This window comes from Tupaia chinensis, unplaced genomic scaffold, assembly GCF_000334495.1.
Source record: "Tupaia chinensis unplaced genomic scaffold, TupChi_1.0 Scaffold140095_1, whole genome shotgun sequence".
Classification (NCBI taxonomy): domain Eukaryota; kingdom Metazoa; phylum Chordata; class Mammalia; order Scandentia; family Tupaiidae; genus Tupaia; species Tupaia belangeri.
Window position 1 is genome coordinate 518,486 of NW_006199974.1, and position 21,447 is coordinate 539,932.

General features: G+C 39.9%; 1 protein-coding gene across 1 annotated transcript in view; it reads right to left on the bottom strand.

Annotated features, from left to right (window-relative positions):
• Positions 1–21,447, bottom strand: part of KIAA0825 (KIAA0825 ortholog) — a 494,795-nt gene that overhangs the window by 450,157 nt on the left and 23,191 nt on the right. Inside the window, exon 2 of the mRNA XM_014593286.2 lies at positions 11,525–11,671. The gene's annotated coding sequence lies outside the window, so the exon portion shown is untranslated. The remainder of the gene's footprint in view (positions 1–11,524; positions 11,672–21,447) is intronic.

Sequence of the window (21,447 nt, forward strand, 5' to 3'; positions counted from 1 at the left end):
CATTTCTCCATCCAGTCAGGTTAGGTAAGTACATATATGTGCCTGGTGTGGTTTTTAAGCTGCCAGGGCCAGGACTCAAACTGAGGTCAGCCATATGAAATCCAGCTTCATTAACCCTGAGGCTACAGGACTGGCCCCAAATATCTTTATATTATTTCAATATTAAATATATATAAATAGATGATTCATGATACATTTTCATAAACTTTCATGATTTTCTTTGCTGTGTTTTTTCTGAAGAATGCATTTTTAATATGATTGTATTGCTTTTATTTTTCTGAGTTGTATTTCCAAGTAATTTTAAACTGCTGACACCTTTAATAGGTCTTCTATATAGATAATAATATTTTTAATTTGGGAAAACACTTCCACATGGAAACTTAGTAAATTCCAAGCAAAATTTGCAAGATGGAAAATAGTCTCAATTTTAATATTTATTTAAAAATATAAATATAGTTCAACCATTTTACAGGTATCATGTTATTTCCTTCACAGAATATTTCTTTGACCAATAATTTAAATAGACAAGCTCATCAAATAAGTATTTAAGATTATTTTGATGGTTTTGCCAAATTTAAATGCAGCAAAATTGTACACTTTCCCAACCTAACATCACTCTGGCCAATAGAAATTTATCCAGTAAAAAAAAGAAATCTGTTCCACCAAAACATTTTCCCTATAAGATGAAATATTTTCTTTTCAAAAGTGTATTTTATTTATGAGAACTTGTCTGTGCAAGTGCAAGGAAGAAAGAGAGGTATGCTCAACATCTTCCTTCCCCAAGCCCTCCTGCCTGTCAGGATCTTGGGTGCATTTTCAGGTTGACTCAGGATCCAAACACAGGGTTGGCTATACAGCTTTCAGCACTGCTGTTCGGTATGCTATCACCTGCACCACTGAGACTGGATTGAGTCTAGGTATTTCCAAGTACATTTATAAAATTCCACAATATTTTTTCCCCTAAGTTTTGCTATAGGGTATGTGTGCTCACCAAAGAGTGAGGAAGGAAAGTGAGAAATCACCCCCTAGGGTGATGGTCACACTACAATCTCCTCTCAGGGCTTTTAGGCATTCATGCACATGTACCTACTGTGATTTTTAAGCCACTAGGTCAGGAACTCAAACTGCGCAGTTGGGCATATAGGTTCCAGTCATCTGAACCACCACACCATCTGCTGACCTCACAATTAATTATTGTATACCATTTGAACTCTCATCATTTAATTTGTTCAATTTCCCCTTTGATTTCATAGGAATACCTATCAATATTTTGCTGTTAAAAAGCTTAGTTTTCTTATTTTTTAATTGCCAGAGGGTACATGCACTCACCAGAGACAGAGAAACAGCGAGACAGAAAAGAAGAAAGCACACTCTACCTCTCACATTGGTGGGGCGTGATTACACTTCAATCCCTTCTCCTCCATTTCTCCATCCTCTCAGGATTTAGGGCCACATATACATATGCCTGGTGTGTTTTTCAAGTTGCTGGGATTCAAACCATGGTTGGCCATGTGGGATACAGCTCCCTTAATCATTAGGCAATGGGACCAACCCAGGTTTGTTTTCAATAATTGTAATGCCTTAAAAGCTTCACATAACCTGAATTTTTTTCTTTAAGTCTACTTAGTGGACTAGTGTGGTTTGTGTGTGTGTGTGTGTGTGTGTATACGTGTGGGTGTGGCCCACCCAAAATATTAACAGGATGGAGAAGTGAAGAAGGAATTGTGGTGTGACCACTCCCCACCAGAACATGTTTTCTCCCTCTTTCTCTCTGTCTCTCTTTGGCAAGGGCATGTGCCCTCTAGCAATTGAAAAAAAAAAAAAATGGGATGTGGTCATGCTGTATTTCCTTCTCTTTCATTTCTCCATCCTGTCTGGATTTTGGGCATGCACATATGCCCAGCATGTTTAAGCCACTTGGGTCAGAATTTGATAGCTGGATAATAATAATATATTATTATTAAAAATAATAATTAAAGAGTTTAATAATTTCCTCTATGGGAGAGAAAAACAGACAGAAAGAGAGGCATAGAAAGAAACAAATTCATCTCCACCAAGATTTTCATTCTGCAATCTGTCCCCAGTACCAGCCCAGACCACAGGGAATATACACTTGTGGTATACTCAAAAAGGTCTTAGGATGTGAACTTATGACCTTTGTAACTTTGGCTGAACCACCAATACCCTACCACCTGGCCCCAAAATGATTTTGTTTTTTTGCCTGTAATTTGTTGAATACTTTGATTAAAATATTTGTAATGAATTATTTTTTATTTTTCTGAGTTTTTTGTTTGTTTGTTTGTTTGTTTTTTTGCTATAGGGTGCGCGCACTTGAAAGAAAGAAAGCGAGAAATCACTCCCTCAGGGAATTGGCCATGCTACAATTCCTTCTCCTCCATTTTCCTCTTGGGACAATGTGAGTATGAAGCCACTGGGTCTGGGCCTTGATCTGCTATAACTAGGGAAGTAGTAAATGAGTCAGTCTGCTTTTTTCTCTTTTATTCCACAACTTGAATTCTTACTAACTTGATAATTGCCAATAAGTATTATGTCTTCAACTTGAGGTTTGTTTCTACAGATTAGGATCCTGTTCCCAGTTACAGTCATCTGCCCCAGGTTAAGAGAAAACCACCCACAGGGGAAGCTCTGCTTATTAAAGTGGTTAGGGGCTGGCCCCATAACCTAGTAGTTAAGGGAAACAGATTCTTCATGGCTATCAAATTCTGACCCAAGTGGCTTGAACAACATGATGGGCATGTGTGCATGCCCAAAATCAGATGGAGACATGAAAGAGAAGGAATTACAACATGACCATATCCCATAGGGGATAGACGGATTGCTCCCTCTTTCTCTCTCCCTTTTCCTGACTCTCTGGCAAATGCACATACTCTCTGGCAATTAAAAAAAAAAAAACAAAAACAAAGTGAAGAAAATATCCCTACAGCATAAACTTTGGAGAATCAGAGAAAAAAATTTATGGATAAAAATAAAAGATAGAAGGGGTACACTAAGCTTAGAATTTTTTTTTTTTTTTTAATTTTGCTAGTAGGCATGTGTCCTTGCTGGAGAGAGATAGAGAGTAAGAAAGCTCCCCCAACCATAGGGACTGGTCACACTGCACTCTATTCTCCTCTGGGACTTGGGGGGCATGCACACACACATGCTGAGCATGTTTTTCAAGTTGCTGGGTCTGGGATCAGCCGCCTTAAACACCATGCCACTGTCTGGCCTGGGCTACATATTTTAAGGCCTTTTATTCTCCAGGAGGGAAATATTTGGATGTTATCCTGTACATAATAGGGAGTCATAGAAGTCTTTTTGACTAAGGCAATCCTTAACTTTGTAAAACAGGATGTTAAGATGGTTTGGTATAGGGTGAAAGAAGAGAGATGGAAAGATTCATTATTAAGACTGGAGTGATTCTAGATGAAGATGATAATAAACAGGATAAGGATGTGGTCATGAAAAAAATAGCTTTGAAATGACTTTCCAGCATATGAATAGATAGTTTTGGGCTACTGACTGATGCAAATGATTATGTCTGAGAGAAAACCAGGTGGTCGTTACCTGTTCTAGGCATCAACAAACATGGGATTTAAATCCAATTTGCCAAAGAAACCGAAAAGGACAATATGAAAAATTATAAAGTCATTCTAAAAGGCAGAAAGCTGTGGATTATGTCACTCAAAATTAGCAAGGCTAATAGCCAGAGTACAGCTCCTCCTCAGCAATAACAATCAGTGTGATAAAAAGACCATGTAAGACCCTTGTGACTAAAGAGGTGGGCACCATACAAAGCAGGGCACACTGTAAAGGTTTTTCTGGTCCCCCTAGATGCAGCCCCCAGATAATATACAAGGCACGTACACTCTAACCTTCCTGAAGCTGGTGAGGAGTGGCTAACGACTATGGTTGCCCGAACAGCTTTCTACAGGCTTGGGCCCAAGGATAGCCTAGGATAGAGATATGAAGTTTATGTAGTAAAGGCTAAATTAGTACAAAGGAAATTCTCTGTTTATAGTAGTTGATAAATAGATTTTTTAAATTTAAGAGGAAATGATCATAAGAAAGTATCACAAATTCAGTAATGGACATGTTAAATTTGAGGTAGGTCATAAAAATGGAAATGTCCAGAATAGGAATGGAAGAGATAAAAGAGTGGAATGCATGAGAAAGGATAGTGCTCACAATGCCACGTTACAGTGCAGGAGATAAAAGTGGTGATGGTATTGTTCAAACTTCCGGGAGTATAATGGTAGCACTCTTAAGCATAGTTGGTGACAAACTGAACTGTGGTGCCAAAGGCCACATAGATGATTCCAATTCAGATCTATGGGCTGGTTTGAAAGCACGCTGGTCATGTGTGTAGGTGTCAAAAATCCTGATGAGCTGGAGGGCCTGGGAAAGGGGATTGTGGTACAATAAACCCTGTTGAGGGTGCCCTTCCTCCTCTCTCTCTTCTCCATCAAGAATAAAATGAAGTTTTTAAAAAAAATGCACAAAAAGAGAACTCTGTGATTATTTTGTAGAAACACTTATAAAGATATGACTGATACATCTAGAAGACATGTTTTTTTGAGAAAAGATTTAAAAAAAGAAAAAAGAAAAGCAGAAAATTAAGGCAACAGATCACTAACAGAGAGAGAGTAGTAAAAAGACCAAAGAGGGACCAGTAGACAGTGTAATGGTTACATTGCTGGACTCCTACATGGGCAATTTGAGTCCCGAAGCAAGTGGCTTGAAACTTACGCAGAGTGGGTGTGCATACATGCCCAAAATCCCCAAAGGAGAATGGAGGAAAAGGGAATGTGGCATGCCATCTCTCCTAGGGGATGAGTTCTTGCTTTCTATTTCTCCAGCGAGCATACACATTCTATAGCAAAAATTTCTCCAAAAAAAAAAAAAAAAGGTCAAAGAATATTTTTTAAAAATGTGGGATCAGAAGTTAGGGAAAAAAAAAAAAAAACAGTACCAAAGAGGACAATGCTGCAAAAAGAAAGAATAGTCCACAAAAGCCCTGGAATTAGCAGTTTAATAGTTTGCTAGAGCATTCTTTCTGCCAAGCATCTTAATCTTATCTTTAAAATTGAGCATTTAAAGCAGTAGAAAAAGCAACCTTACTTCAGATTAGATGTCTCTCTGAAAAGCTGTTAGGTGAGTCCTCATATACCCCACCATTATTCCCTTAGACTACCATGATTATTTCAGAATTATGTTCACCCAGAAGGAAACAAACCAGCTTCTGGAGCACTCAGCCTTTAAACCTTTATTCATCTAGCTTTTTTGGTATTACTTATGTAAGAGGTGAGCCAAATGGATTCACATCCTCATTATAGTCAACTTAGAAACATATGTTTAAAATTACAATACATTGTTAACACATTTCATTTTGATTTCAAATGGACTGCATTGGCCTTAACTGGTTAAATATCATAATCAAATGACATTTAGCAAAACTCACAGGCAGAAAGTGCCATAGGGTGATAGTTTTCAGAAAACACAAAAACTAAATTTTATGATTTTTGACTCTAACTTTCTGTGGTGAGATCTACTAATAAAAAGTATTTGTTGGGCCAACAGGTGTCATGGTGGTTAAGGCACTGGACACACCCACATGGTTGACCACGGTTCGAGTCCTAGACCTGGTGGCTGGCTTTCTCGCTTTCTTTCTCTCTGTGTGTCTCCTTCTCTGGTCAAATGAAAATAAATGAATGAATAAATAAAATTAAATTAATAACAATTAAAAAAAAACTACTTGTCAACTTATTAGAAATAAATAACCAAGAAGTATGAAGTATGAATCTACTCTATTTAAATATGAAAACCATAGTTAATTAAGAACAACCATAGTTAACATGTATTTACTCAGCTCCTGAGAGGTCCTATTCTAAATCTTTTACATTCATTAACTCATTTAATACTTACAACAGACCTGTAAAGTACAACTTTAGATTGCATTTCCCAGATAAGGAAGTTGAGAATTAACAAAACCTTCCTGAAATCCCATGGCTACACAAGGTGAGATTTAAACTTAGGCAGCCTGTCTCCAGAGTCCAGAATCAAAGATGTTGGGTTATACTGTAATTTAAGTCTTAGATGTTGGAATAGTTATCTGCTCCTGTAGAGAGACTGGCTGTCTGTGATTTGGAATTATATTTTCTGCTCTTTAAACAACTGATTTCAATAGAACTTGGAACCACCTTACATTCTTACTTATATTTAGTTATTAGATCTTGAAATAATGCACTTGAAATGGGAATCCCAAAATTCACATAATGATGAGAATTCAATAACCTATATAAAAGAAATTTGTTTTGAAACATACTCAATTCTGTACACAGGGCAGGATAGTATAGTGCTTTAGAGTTATGCTTTTCAAATTTTAATGTATAAGTTATCTGGGAATCTCATTAAAAATGCTGATTTTGGGGAGACAGTGACTTAGTGGTAGTGCAACTAGACCCACGTGGGCAAGGTACGGGGTTCAAGTCCTGAAATCTTCCTGGGCATGCCGGTTATGTATTCATCTATCTGTGATCTGAGCTGGCTGAGACTCAGGTGAATTATGGCATAAAGACCCTGTTGGAGGAGCTTTCCTATATGTCTCTGTTTCCCTCTCTCATGGAAGATATAAACAAACATACAAAAAATTGCAGATTTTCAGTGAGCCTAATAATCTGCATTTTGGGGGCTGGCAAGTGGCATGGTGGTTGAGGCACTGGACTCCCACATGGCTGACTGCAATTAGAGACCTGGACCTGGTGGCATATGTTCTCATTCTCTGTCTCTCTGTCTGTCTCTGATCAAATGGAAGAATAACAATAAATAAAGTTAAGTAATTATTTAAAAATAGAAAAGGACTCTGCATTTCTAACAAATTTTCAGGTGATGATATTTCTGCTGGCCTGAGAATAACATTTAGAGTAGTGAAGGTTCAGAGTTCAAGCTCTGGAGCCAGTCTATTCGTGAATCCCAGCTCCATTACTTATGTTGTAAAACCTTCTCCTCGTATACCTCCTCCACATGTGCAAAACAGTGAAATTATTACAGGGGTGTTATCATGATAAAATAAAATAATCTGTAGATACTACTTAGAACAGTATCTGACACAGAGAGAGAACTCAAATGTTATCTCTTATCATTATTGGAAATATTAAAAGCATATATTGTATCCTATTAGCAAGGCATTTATAGAATTGACTGAACTAGCAGAAATGCTAAATAAAATCCCATCATTCTTTTCTAGGCAGTCACTATAACATCACTAAACATCGAAGGACATTAAATACATAGGTTAAATCAACTATCCAGCTTTATTAAATACATAAATCTGAAACTGCTCTAAAAGAATTTGCATGAAGCTGGCTTGGTCTATGATATTTAAAAAGTCTATTTTGTTTCTATGTCAGAAAACTTTTTTAAACTGCAGGGACGCGTTGCGTTCCAATTTATTTATCTGAACAGCTTTCTCTGAATTTAGAAATGATCATTTTTTCATTTAAAAATTTCATATTTATGAAGTAGATATCAGAACTAATATTACACCAATAATAATGATGATTTCAAAGTTTGTTCAATAAAGAGCATTGTTATAGTCAAGTTTGTAGGATTTAACTAAGTCCTTCATAGACAAACATACACATTTTCAAATTACTACATGATGTAGCACAATTATCTCTTGCTACTGAGGACTGGGGTTGAGAAAGACTATTACTAATCAGAATCATTATGATATAATAATGATGTTATGTGGATTCGACGGGTAGATAGGAAAAGTAAAGTTGGGACTAGAAATGAAAATAAAATGTCAAAGCACCTTTCCAAATGAAAACTGTAAAGAAATGTATCTAATTCACATTGGTTTAAAATAAAGATATAAAACAAATAAAGTTTGTTAGGAAAGAAAGATGAATGTTCTCCTTGTCATTTATAAAAACCAAAAAAGGTAAAAACTGGTGATTCAATCAAGGAGCAAATGAGAACTATGAAGTATTTTCAGTTGGTAGATTTTTTTTTTTTTAAGAGAGCTTTTTGCTATAGAGTACATGAACTCATGAGAGAGACAGAGAGAAACAAAGTGAGAAAGCCGCGGGGTCCGGGACATAACCATTATGCCATCTGCTGGTCTCAGTTGGTAGATATTTTTAAGAGTGAGCAAAAAAACGTCAGTAAATAATTTGCCTGTCTTTTACTTTTCTAACACAGGTGATTTAAAAAGAAAAATTGTGTGGCAAATTCTATTATGTCTATTTTTCTCAATTAAAACTAGGTTCTATGGGGCCAACAGATGCCATCGCAGTTACACTGCTGGATTCTCACATAGTCCACCACAGTTCGAGTCCTGGACCTGCTGGCTTGAAAATCATGTCAGGTGTGTGTGCATGCATGCTCAAGATCCCAGGAGGAAAATGGAGGTGAAGGGATCATGGCATGGCCATCCTCTCTAGTGGATGATTTCTTGCTTTCCCTCTCACTGTCTCTGCCTCTCTCTCTCTCTCTCTCTCTGGTAAGCACACATGCCCTAAGGCAAAACCTCTAAAAAATAAAATAAAATAAAAATTGTAAAAGAATGATGGAAGATGTCAAAAAAAAAAAAAAGAAACTAGATTCTACATGGCAATACAGACCTGTCCTGTAAATTCATGACAGATAATAATCAAGGAAAAGGGAAAAATGTGGGTGAGTAGATTTTTTTTCCCTCTTCTTTCCCTTTTCTTCTCGTAGACAGAGGGATGGGGTAAGACATGCTCCTGGCTACTTCTTTAATTCCTGGAACTTTTTCTAAAAAAAAATACATTACCCATCAGATTCTGCTTTATGCTTTATCTCCTATGACAACTGTAACTTAAAAAAAAAAAAGATTTAAAAAACTGTAAAAAATGTTTTGTATAAACAAATAGCATATGGAAGTCATAGGCAGGGTTTACCTGTACTCAATTACATCAAGTAAAGATTATTCAATAAAATAAAACTTGTGCATTAAATGAAAAAAAAATGAATTTGGGGAATTATTCTCAATATTTGTAGAGGGTGGTAACCAACAAGATGAAATTGTTAGGATTAAAGGTATGGGAAGAACCCCAGTCAAAATGTCTAATATTAAAAAAACAAAAAATGATAAGTGTGGGCAGGGGTGTGGTGAAAGGGGAACTCTTTTACACTGCTAGTGGGAATGTAGATTGGTTCAACCACTATGGAGAATAATTTGGAGATTCCTCAAAGATCTACAGATAGATCTGCTATATGATCCAGGGATCCCACTCTTCAGTATCTACCCAGAGGACAGAAGAATTCTTCATTGGAAAAGTGCTTGCACATCAATGTTTATTGCGGCACTATTCACAATTGCTAAGTCATGGAACCAACCCAAATGCCCCCATATGGAGGAATGGATTGAAAAACTATGGTACATATACTCTATGGAATACTATTCAGTAATAAAAACCAACAGAACCCTGACTTTTGACAGAAAGTGGAAGAATATGTAAGATGTACTGCTGAGTGAGGCAAGACAGGCTATGAAGGAGAGACATTGTATGTCCCCACTTAACATATACCATATGTCTGTATTCTACAACTGAAACTGATTGATTAACGGTTGAACAAACACAAGAGATGGGTGTGAATTTCAGATGAAGTGTATGTGGAGGAGTGAGGCCTAACGAAGGGCATTTGGAGAAGGGATACAGAGGTAGAGCATTGACGAGATAGGGAGGTGGTGTTATCTGTTGAAGATATTTTGATCAACGGGTCTGGGGAGAAATGTGCACATATCGAAATGGTCTCATTGTAAGCCAAACAATATGATTGAAAGTATACACAAAAAATAAATGATAAATAATGTGAAAAAAAAAGATAATAAGACAGTGGGAATTGGAGGGGGTGAAGAGAAGAGGATAAAGATAGCAAGAGAACAAATAGAAAGGCAGGACGTCAGTAGGAAACAGATATGGCTTATTTCCTGTTGATGATGACATGTATAGTATTCTCAACTGGATTGGTCTGAGAAGTATTTCATGATAGGTAAAGTCTTTTTACAAGCAAAATGAGAAATAGTGATTGGCTGTTTAAAAAATAAAATAATAATTAGAATAATAATAATAATGATTGGGAAAAACATAGAAAAGATATTGAATGATGAAGTGGAGAGATTAATGTCTCTGTATTGACTGACATGCATGGCATTCCCTTTTGAAAAAGCAATGTAATACACTGTAAAGTTATATGTAATCCAATGTAATATAAAGAAGATTATGATAATAATAAAAATAAATTTTTTAAAAAAAGGTATGGGAAGAATAATGTATGAACAGAATTATACCAACAGCATGTCTTGTTATTTGGGTTTATGTTTTTTTGAATCAAATACTTGAAAAACAAAAATTTACTAAAAATAACTGAGCTAACTTTTTTTACTTATAAGGCAGGTATTAACTGTCTTCTCACTCCAGAAAAGCAAGGAATTCCACTTCAGTGTGACCTATTTATGCCTCTTAGATTTATCATATGCATTTTTTTAATGACCCCAAACCAAAGGAAATGTAGAAACCTATTTGAAAAGTTGACATTAAGGTTGTGACACCAACCGAAACAGCAAGCAAATTTAAAGTTAAACTGACACACAATCCCCAAATCAGTCTGTTACACTCCTAATTTAAAAAACAGTTACTCTGTGAAATAGTGATGGCGTGTCAACCTCTACTTTGAAACTCCTGAATTTTGTCATTTGGTGTTTGTGTCACAACCTTAATATTATTTAAATATACTTTTAATATCTATTATTTAAAAAATTTCTTTGAATTGAAGCTACTCCAAAGCTTTGAAGAAGCCAACCTCAAAGCACTGCATTCCTAGTGTGCCACTTTTATTAGAAGTAGTGCATAAAACATTTGCTGTTGACAAATCTAATTCATTAAAAGGTGAGATGGATGCATTTTAAAATAACTGGTTGGCATCATTATCTGCAGTGCCTTTTATAAATTATTCCTCTTTTCCCTTTTGACTGAACTTGTCACAGTTCCCTTTCAGAGTCTGAGTGTTATGCCTTATAGTCAATGCTTTCAACATGTTTAGACAAGTCACAAGTTAAACAAGCAGTGGTATTTTATTTCTAGAAATGATAGAGGGTAACAGAAATACTTATGGATTAGGTCACCCAATTCGTTGATTTTTTTTAACCAAAGGCAAGTAAGTCAGTGGTAGTTTCATCTCACACAAAGGATTTTAAAAATAAACGTATACTATTTGCGTGGAACGAGGCATTTCAAAGTAAGGAATGTAAAGAGAGATGCTGGCATCCCTGCTGCACTACTGTGCAGAAGACTTGGTTTCAAATTGAATTGTGTTTCCCTGACATCAGAGATCAGGTACATCACAAGCTGACAGCTCGCTGGCACACTAACTTCCTAAAGGAAAATGCTAACTGTATTCTCTTAAGAGGCCAAAGGAACAGAATTATATATGCCTTCAGGGAAACTGAAGAGGCAGAGTACAAATTATTCAAAATATGAAAAGCATTTCTTACCTTATTGTATTTCTGAAGACTCTACGAATGAGCTGGTCTTCTAACCCTAAACAGGTAGAAAATTACTTCCATACAAGCTGTCAGTAGAAGAACTATCCCTTCTTTACCATCTTTAGTTGAGCTTCTTCCAAAATACCCACAGTGTCCCTATAAAACAATGGGACAAAGCTTTATCACTACTGCAGTAACAAGAGGGCATACTGACACCATTTGTTGACTACACTAGTAATGATGATATCAAGATTAAATTATGATAAATAATTTAATTATGATCAATAATTTAAAATTATTAAATTCTTATTCAAGGGCTTGAACCATGAATAAGAAATACTGGAAGTATTATACATAAAGACATCCTGGGGGCCAGCAAGTGGCACAGTAGTTAAGATGCTGGGCTATGACATGGTTGTCCATAGTTCAAGTCCCAGACCTGGCAGCTTGAAACTCAAACCAAATGTGTAGGCATGCATGCCCCAGATCCTGAGAGGAGAAAGGAGAAGAGCTTGTGGTGTGGCCATACCCCCTGCAGGGTGACTTCTTGCTTTCTATTTTTCCATTTCTCCTATGAGTGCATGCTCCCTATAGCAAAAAAAAAAAAAAAAAGATATCCTGAGGATGGGGTATCTCAGAAAAACTTATTAATAAGACACCTTCAGATTGTAGGCTCATGGATAATAAGGGTACCTAGGAAAATCCATATTTAAAACATTTCCTTTATTTTACTAAAAATTGATCCATCCTAAAGAAATATACCACAAAGAGAGCAATAGAAAGTTATACCACATAATACAAGCAATGCCACTCCACCCATTTTTTTTGTTTGTTTACTTACCAGTTGCCCTAGTCTGTTTATGAAAACTGTTTCCCTCTCTACTCTTCTGAGTGACTTAATTAAAAATAGATTGCTTAGGGCCAGCAGGTGGCATGGCAGTTAAGGGCACTGGACTCCCACATGGTTAACTGTAGTTGGGAGTCCTGGACCTGGCAGCTTGCTTTCTTACTTTCCGTCTCTCTCTTACTCTGTCCCTCTCTGGTCAAATTTTAAAAACACATAAATAAATAAAGTTAAATAAAATAATTCTTAAAGGAAAACAGATTGCTGGGTATCTGGTTAAAACTAAATTCATGGGAAAACAAAACAAAAACTACCTTCATGGGGCCAGAGAGTGCATAGTTTTAAAGCAATGGGCTGGGAGACTGATCCTTCTTGTTACAGTTCTGGATTCATATCCAGAGACCTAACTGAGTATGCCAGGCACGTATGTGCCCATGAACAAGGACTGGCTGAGACTGCAAATGCATTGTGGTATAAAGACCTTGTTGATATTGCTATCTCTCTCTTCAGCTCAGAGAAGACATTTAAAAAATTCAAAAGGATCCTGATTAAATTGATTTACTATTTCAGATTCTGTGTTTTTTTGTTTTGTTTTGTTTTTAAGTTTTTGTCATAAGGTGTGTGCGCTTGCCAGAAAGATACAGACAGACAGAGAGAGGGAGTGAGGGAGGAAGAGAAAGTAAGAAATCACCTCCTGATAAAGATCCTGTTGCTATCTAACTAAACAACACTCTACTTCTAAAACCTGCTTGCAAATAAGTATTTACTATCTAACTGACTGCTCTTCCGCCTCTGCGAATTGCTTGTTTCAATAGACTTGTGCTCTCTATAGGATGTGGTTTTTGAACTAGGGAAGGTTACAAGCTGTTTTGCAACTTTTCTCATTTCCTTTGACTGCAATACTTGTGAACCCTAACTAAGCGTGCCTACCCTCCCCCAAGCCAGAAACCTATATATCCCCTGTAACTTCTCCATCTCAGGGCCCATACTTTGGAGCACAAACTCCTCAAGATCTGCTGGCATAGGAAATCTGAGTTCCCCTACTCTGAGTGGCACTTGGTTTCTTGGTGCTCTGTTTCTGCAACATTTCTGGTTCCCTGACCAGGAAGCCCACCATGCTGGCCCTTGAGCCACCGGTTCTACGGGAAGAACCTGGCAGTATGAAGGTGCCCCAGAATTGAATGAGACAGCACCATCTGGACTTTTCTCAAGTCTTCCTTCATTGGGGGCCCTGACATCCCATGTAACTGACCCTGACCAGACTCGATAGAGAGATAGAACAACGTCCAGGATGAAAACATTAGGCTAACTCACAGGCTGAAACTTCTGGATAAGGTAAGATCCCAGAACTCACGAACCCAGTCAGGAAGCGGAGCTTGATCACATCCTGTGGTCTCCTATCAGAGCCATCAGGTCACTGTGTGGTCTCCCGTCAGAGCAACCAGTTCAGGTCACTGTGTGGTCTCCCATCAGAGTCACTAGTTCAGGTCACTGTGTCGCCTCCCGTCAGAGCCACCAGATCAGGTCACTGTGTGGTCTTCCATCAGAGCCACCAGTTCAGGTCACTGTGTGGTCTCCCATCAGAGCCACCAGTTCAGGTCACTGCGTGGTCTCCCATCAGAGCCACCAGTGTAGGCTGCTGTGTTGTCTCTCATCAGAGTCACCAGTTCAGGGCATCACATGTTCTCCTGTAGGAGCCACCAGCTGAGATGCTACAAAGGGGGGAGGGCACTGTAAAAACTCTGGGCCACCAGTTAGGGACCTCCCAAAAGGGAGAATGTGCTGAGATAAACTCTGGTTCTCCCACAGTCTACAATTAGAGCCACTGGTCAGGCACCTTCCCAAGGCAGAGAGGATACTGTGACAAACTCTGGAATGATTATGTGAATGTGTGTGTGTCAGTTTCTGTGGCCCCACTATCTCTGGACCTCAGGGTCTGAGTGGGCCCTTACCTGCAATTCTGTGGTCAATTCATAAGGCTCAGGATGACGCATGGTGCAGGGGGACCTAGCCCCTCCATATATACCGTGTCTGAGTCAGGGGCTTTTACTGACTTACCAAAGATAAGAGGCACCCACAGTTCCACAAGGGATGCAGCCAGGTAGACACTGATTGGTTACCTCTTCAAGGAGACACACATCCCATGTTTGTCTTGTGTTGCTGTTGTAAGGGGAAATACATCAGGAGGGAGATTTCTCTACATATCCAAGAGATCCTGGGACCTGAGCTCTCAGACTGACCTTCTTTGAAAGCATTTCCAATTTGTTTCTGTCCCAAGAAGAGCGAGCCCTAATCATTTGCCTTATCTGTGGGCTCTAGGCTTGTCTCTTCTGTCTCAGCAAGGGGAACTGGCTCTGGTGAGATGCCCTCTCATGCTGGTTGACTGCAGACAAGAGGTCCTCTTCCTATCCCACCTCTTCTGCCACAGGCCCATATTTCCCAACCACATTCCCTCTGGCCCCACTGAAAGAAAAGAATTTTTCATCCAGGACTCCCTGAGACTTCCTCACAGGTTTGCTCTACTCTGGACATGATTGATCACTCTGACCTCCACGCCCCAGGACTCCTCACATGCCCATCTGCCTGATATCAGGCCTCAATTCACCTGGAGGTGATGATATTCTTGCCATGGATACAAGGCCAAACCTAGATACCCCCAGGCCCACTGGGACCCAGAGCAATTGCAAGATCTGGCTTTAAAAAACTGCCTTCATCAGATAGTGAAAAGTACTTTTTGGGAATATCATGTCTTTAAGGAGTGGTGATGCCAACAATATATGGGCTATAATCCCCACAAGTACCACAATGGGCTGCTGCAAGTAAAAACGTACCATCCTTAACTATATGATTAAAAATTTCAAGAAAGGCTTCTCTAGGGATTATGGCATCAAGCTAATGCCAGGGAAATTCAGAACACTGTATGAAGTTGAGTGGCCCACTTTCAATTGTAGACTACCCTTCTGGAAGAACCCTCGACCTCTCAATGATCAAGGCAGTCTATCAAGTTGTTACTGGGGACCCTGGACACCCAGACCAGTTTCCTTACATAGATTCCTGGTTGCAGATGGCCCAGGCTCTGCCCCCTTGGGTCCAGTTTTGAGCAAACTCACAGGGACAGTGTAGAGTTTTTGTGGTCCATCAACTGAGGACCCCGAAACCTTCCAAACTCAACTACCAAAGGAATACAGAAGAACCATAGCTACCCCCTCCATATGTGCCAACTGCATTCCTGGCTAACACCCAGGGACTTCTCCCCAATTGTCCTCTGCCGTATGTATCTCCTCCACCAGAAGACCTGCATCCCAGTCCAGCAAGGATCTTGGACACAGAACCAATTAGTAGGCAGCTCCAATCTGTGCAACAACCTCCAGTCCTCCATGTGCCACTGTGCTAGATAAAAAGGCCTCAGAAACTTGGCCTCAATGGAGAACTCCAGGAAGGGTGCTCTCTTCTCTATTATAAGCTTTTCAGTACCACAACCTTCTAAACTGGAAACATTATACGCCATCCTATTCAGAAAAGCCACAGGTGCTCATAGGCCTTCTGGAGTCCATTTTTCAGATGTATCAGCTGACCTGGGAAGATTGCAGACAATTGCTCCTCACCTTGTTCAACACTGAAGGGCATAGGCACATCCTGTTGGAGACCCAAAAGTAACTCTAAGACGAGGCTCCAGCTAGAGAAGTGGACCCTGCTACCTGGGCAAGTAAGGCAGCACCAGATGAGGACCCCTGGTGGGATACCACTAGGGGGGAGAGCTGGGTCAACACCGAACAATACTGAGCGACCCTTCTTCAGAGCCTCAGAATCAGGGCCAAGAAGCCAACTAATATGTTCAAAACCATAAAGGTCGTGCAAAAGGCTGATGAATCTCCCTCTGATTTCTATGAGAGACTCCGGGTCTATACCCCTTTGACCCAGAAGCACCCAAGAACAAACCCATGGTCAACACTGCCTTTGTCTCGCATTCTTATACCAATATCTGAAGAAAATTCCAGAAACAGAAGGGCTTTGCAGAGATGAATGCTACTCAACTATTAGAGATAGCCAGCAAGGTGTCCATGAACTGAGACCATGAGGTTCAGCGAGAGGCGGACCAGGGCATGAAACAAAAAATGTCCCTTCTGACAGTCGCACTCAGAGGTCCTGTCCTGATGGGATGTCCAAGTTCCTCACAAAATACAGGAGAAAAAGGAAAGCACCAACCCCTCTTTGAGCCTACTGCAAAGAGCCTGGACACTGGAAGAATGAATATCCTAAATACAAGAGGGAACCACTGCATAGGAAAGGGGGTCCATCTCCAAGAAGGCCAGGTATAAGCCAGAACCTACCCCTAGAGGATTCGTGGGCCTGGCTGAGTTAGACACTGACTGGAAAGGGTTGGTGGCAGCTACCAAATGGGCAGCTGTTTGTCATTCATATCCTGACTTACCAGCACTCATGAGCTTCAGCACCATGAATTCACTCTTTGGGGAAAGACCGCATTAGAGTCTCTCCGAAATAGGTAGTACTATCTGGCTAAGCTCCCTATCCTGTGTAACGATGTCAACAGATGTGTAACCTGTGCTGGGAACAATGCTCATCAGAAACCAATCCAGTCCCCTGAGTCCAGGCTATGGAAACCTCCCCTTATGACGACCTAGAAGTGGACTTTACTGAGGTCAAGACATACCAAGGCTACCAATATCTGTTAGTACTAGTTTGTACCTATTCGGGCAGGGTTGAGGCATTCACCACCAGAACAGAAAAGGCCCATGAGGTTGTTAAGGCATTACTCAAGGAGATGATCCCTCAGTATGGACTGCCTCTGACTGCAGGATCAGACAATAGGCCTGCTTTTATCTCCAAAATCACTTAGACAGTGGCTAAGACCTTAAGGATCAAATGGAAACTCCATACTGCCTACCATCCCCAGGTTCAGGGAGAGTTGAGCACATGAACTAAACTCTTAAAATCAGTTTGGTTAAGTTATGCCAAGAGACAAGGATGACCCTTAGCCCTTCTTTGGGTCCACTGTAGTCCTAGATAACCCAGCTACTCTGAAATTTTGTTCAGAAATCCTCCTCCTGTCATTTCTAAGATAAATAGAGATTCTCAACAGATAGGAGAGCTCAACCTGTCCTGCCATCTACAAGCCTTAGGGCATGGCCTTCCACATACTCTGGAAAAAGCTGCACTCCCTCAAAAACCAGGTACACCCCTACCAGCCTGGAGATAGCATGGGTAAAAGGAGGGAAAAAGGAACTCCTCCAGCCAGTTTGGGTGGGGCCTCACATGGTTGTACTGGTCACTCCAACTGCTCTTAAAGCTATGGGCATCACTCCGTGGATCCATCATACTAGAGTCAAGAAGGGTGCCTCTCTGGACCCTGGATCGCAAAAATAGACTAGACAAAAACCCTCCAGAAAACACTTCAGAGACAAGGAATCTACAGCCCTGCTCTAGTTGCTCCATAGGCTGACTAGTCAACGCTTGGTGGAAGCCTGAGTAATCCACGGCCCTGATTTGATGGCTCTGCAAGCTAACCGATCTATGCATGGCAGAAAATCAAGGATACACTTGTCCAAGACAACACATCAAGTATTCTCAACCCTCCCACGTAAGTTTTAACAATCCCTTAACTATTACCTTCTTGCTGCACATGCTTCAGCCTTTGTTGTAGGCTTGGCTACCATTGCCTTGGCAGATTGGAAATGGAAAAAAAATGGCAGCCTCATTTCTAACCTCCCTCATGATAGTGGCTGGGGTCTAAACTGCAGTAGGATGCTGTTTCACAGCCTGTGTTAGACGCTTGGCAAAGAGGCTCATAGAGGCCATGATTAATAAGCAAATGCCACTGGCCAATGCTCAACATGGCTTCATGTTAATAGCAGCAGACAAAACCTACAATGAGTTAGGAGCTGACCACTCACTGCTCGGACTAAGAGAATCAAAAGGCTACAAGGCCATGGTATGATATCCTAAGGAAAACTAAGGGCATCAAAGGGGGGAATGATTTGGATCCTGTTTGTTATTTAAATGAACACTACTCTACTTCTAAAAGCTGCTTGCAAACAGGAAGTATTTACTGACTGCTGTTCTGCTTCTATAAATTGCCTGCTTCAAAAGATTGCCAGTCTCGGGACCAGCAGTTAGTGTAATGGCTATGTCACTGGACTCACATGTAGTCAATTGAGGTTCTAGTCCCAGATCCGGTGGCTTAAACTCATGTCAGTGTGTGTGCGTGCGTGTCCAAGATCCAAAGAGGAGAAAAGAGGAAAAGGGATTGCGGTGTGGCCATCCCTCGCCCCCCCCCTTCCCCAGAGGGTGATTTCTCACTTTCTGTCTCCCTCTGTCTTTCTGGTGAGCGCACATGTCCTATAGCAAAAGCCTCTTAAAAAAAAAAAAAAAAATTCCAGTCTCTATGGGATGTGGTTTTCGAACTAAGGAAAGTAATGAGCTATTTTGCAACTGTTGAGCAACTTTTCTGGTTCCCTTTGTCTGCAACATCTTGAACCCTAAGTGTACCTATTTTCCCCCAAACCAGAAAACTATATAACCCCTGTAACTTCCCCAAGTTGGGGCCCAGACTTTGGAGTACGAACACCTCTGGGTCTGCCAGCTTAATAAACCTGAGTTCTCCTCCTTTCCAAGTAGTGCTTGGTTTCTTGGTGGTTTGTTACTGCAACACTCACAGGTGGGATGACCACAACGCTATCCCTTCTCTGTTCTCCTCTCAGGATTTCAGGAATGCATGCACACATGCCCAGCATGATTTTTAAGCTGCTAGGTCCAGGAACCAAACCACAGTAGGCCATATGAGAGTCCAGCACTTTAACCACCCTGCTACTTGCTGGCCCCAGATTCTGTATTTCTAACAGACTCTGAGATAATGCCACAAGTGTTAAGAGTCCACAGACTTTCAACAAGATTCCACTAGTCTATTTGTCCCTCCCTGCGCCAAAGTACAATGTTGTTATTCTTGGCGGTTGACCTTTTGCTTTTCCAAGTAATTTTAGAATCTTTTGTAAAATATTCTCTCCTTCCCAACATGAAAAGGAGAGTTAGTACAGTGACTAAATTCATTGATTAAACTGGGCAACTACACCCGCTGAATTTTCCAAGCCATGTAAATTACGTATCATTTTGCTTATTGTCACAAAATAGTATTTTATTACCTTCCCCATGATAATCTTGCACATGTCTTGTTATGTTAGAATCACTTCCAGGTACTTCATATTTTGAGTGATATTATAATTTATAACCTCTCTGCAAAAACTTTTCTGTTTTGTTTATATGTTTCTATGTGTATAGTTTTTATATATTGATGTTATTCATCCAGAATGTTTGCTACAACTTTTTTCCTATAGTTTATGCTATACACATAAAATGCTTTACATCTTTATTTTAAAATCTAAATTTTCAATTTCTTTTCCTTGCCTCACTAAAAGAGGAGGTCAAACAATAAGTGCATTAATTAACAGATTAAAAAATAACCTTTCCTATGATCAGCCAAACTAATCTGTTAATTAGGCATAGGTTGTCCAGGAAACTGATATGAACAAGGTTCCAATTACTTCTTAGGATATTTATAGACTGTCTTCATACTTCTTGCCTTTCTCTGGTGTCTGATATACATGTTCTTAAATGTTCTTAAACATCACTATCTAAAGCTAAATTTCAGTTGATATTTCATCAGAACGACATGAACCCTTATGGACAACTTGACCACTCTGTCAAACAAGTTTGAACAAAAAAAGCAGCAGAGGAATGAGAAAATGGTTCAGTTCTATCTAAGAACTAAGGTGAAGTTGCAGTGTAGGAAGCCATTACAGACATACAAGCACATCACTTACTCTCTGGGTGAAATCATCAGGTTCTTTGGAAAATCTGTAAATAACTGACATTATTTTCTAGATGACAATGTCAGCCTGATCTGGGGTGAACTGCCCTTCTTGATAACTTTCAATCAGTGTGACTAAAGAAAAAAAAATGAACACTTAATGGTTTCACACATTTTTAACGTTGTTAACACTGGTTATGTGAAGAGAGGTGTGTGTGTGATGATGTGAGAAGGAAAGGATTTTTAAAAAGTAGAAAGCAGTAACTAAAATAATCATACTCAAATAACAATAACAAACTGTTCTTTTAAATCTCCATAATCTACTACCAACAATTATGAAGAAGTAAAGCAATATAAAAAACATTTAAAAGGAGAAGCAAAAACAGTACTCAAGAGAGCAAGTACACATTACATTGCAACTGTTTAAAATATGTGCAAAAAAAAAAAAAACTGTGATTAGGTCAAATAGCATATACTTTCTACCTGTTCCTCTAGACATGCCCTTTGTTGGAAGAGAGAAAAACCCACAATAATGAAGAGAGAGAACAGGGGTCAGCCAGTGGCACAGTGGCATAGTGGTTAAGGTGGCTGGGTCCCACATGGCTGACTGTATAACTTGAGTCCCAGACCTGGAGGCTTGAAAAACATGCCAGGGATGTATACAGTGTCTCTAAAACCCTGAGAGGAGAATGGAAAAGGGACTACAGTGTGACTATCCCCACTGCAGGGTACATTCTCATTCTCACTTTCTCTCACTCACTTGTCCCGACCGACGGGACTGCAGAACAGGTTTCCTGAGTGAAGGAGTGAGAGCCAGGACAAGCAGCGTAGTGTTACAGCACGGAGACGACACTGTGTTTTCAGTGTCGTCTGTTTATTGTGGGCAGCAAGGTACAGCACAGAGACGAGGCACTGTTACAGCTCTTCAGGGTCGCGTCGTCTATCGTGAGCAGCACAGAGACGACACAGTGTCACAGCTCTTCAGGGTCGTCTGGAGACGATGTAGTGTTACAGCTCTTCAGGGTCTTCAGGGTCGTCTGGAGACTGTGCAATGTTTCAGCTCTTCAGGCTCTCCAGGGTCATCATTGTCTTCCTGGTCATCTGTGTCGTCTTCCTGATCGTCTGGCTACTGTGGGCCAGGCATCGTGGTTATATCACAGCTGGTGGGCCGTGATTGGTTGAGTGAAGGATTGTAAAAGGTGGGTTATGACTGGTTGCTTCTGTGGACCAATCATGAGGTGCCAGATTATGCAAATCTGAGGGATT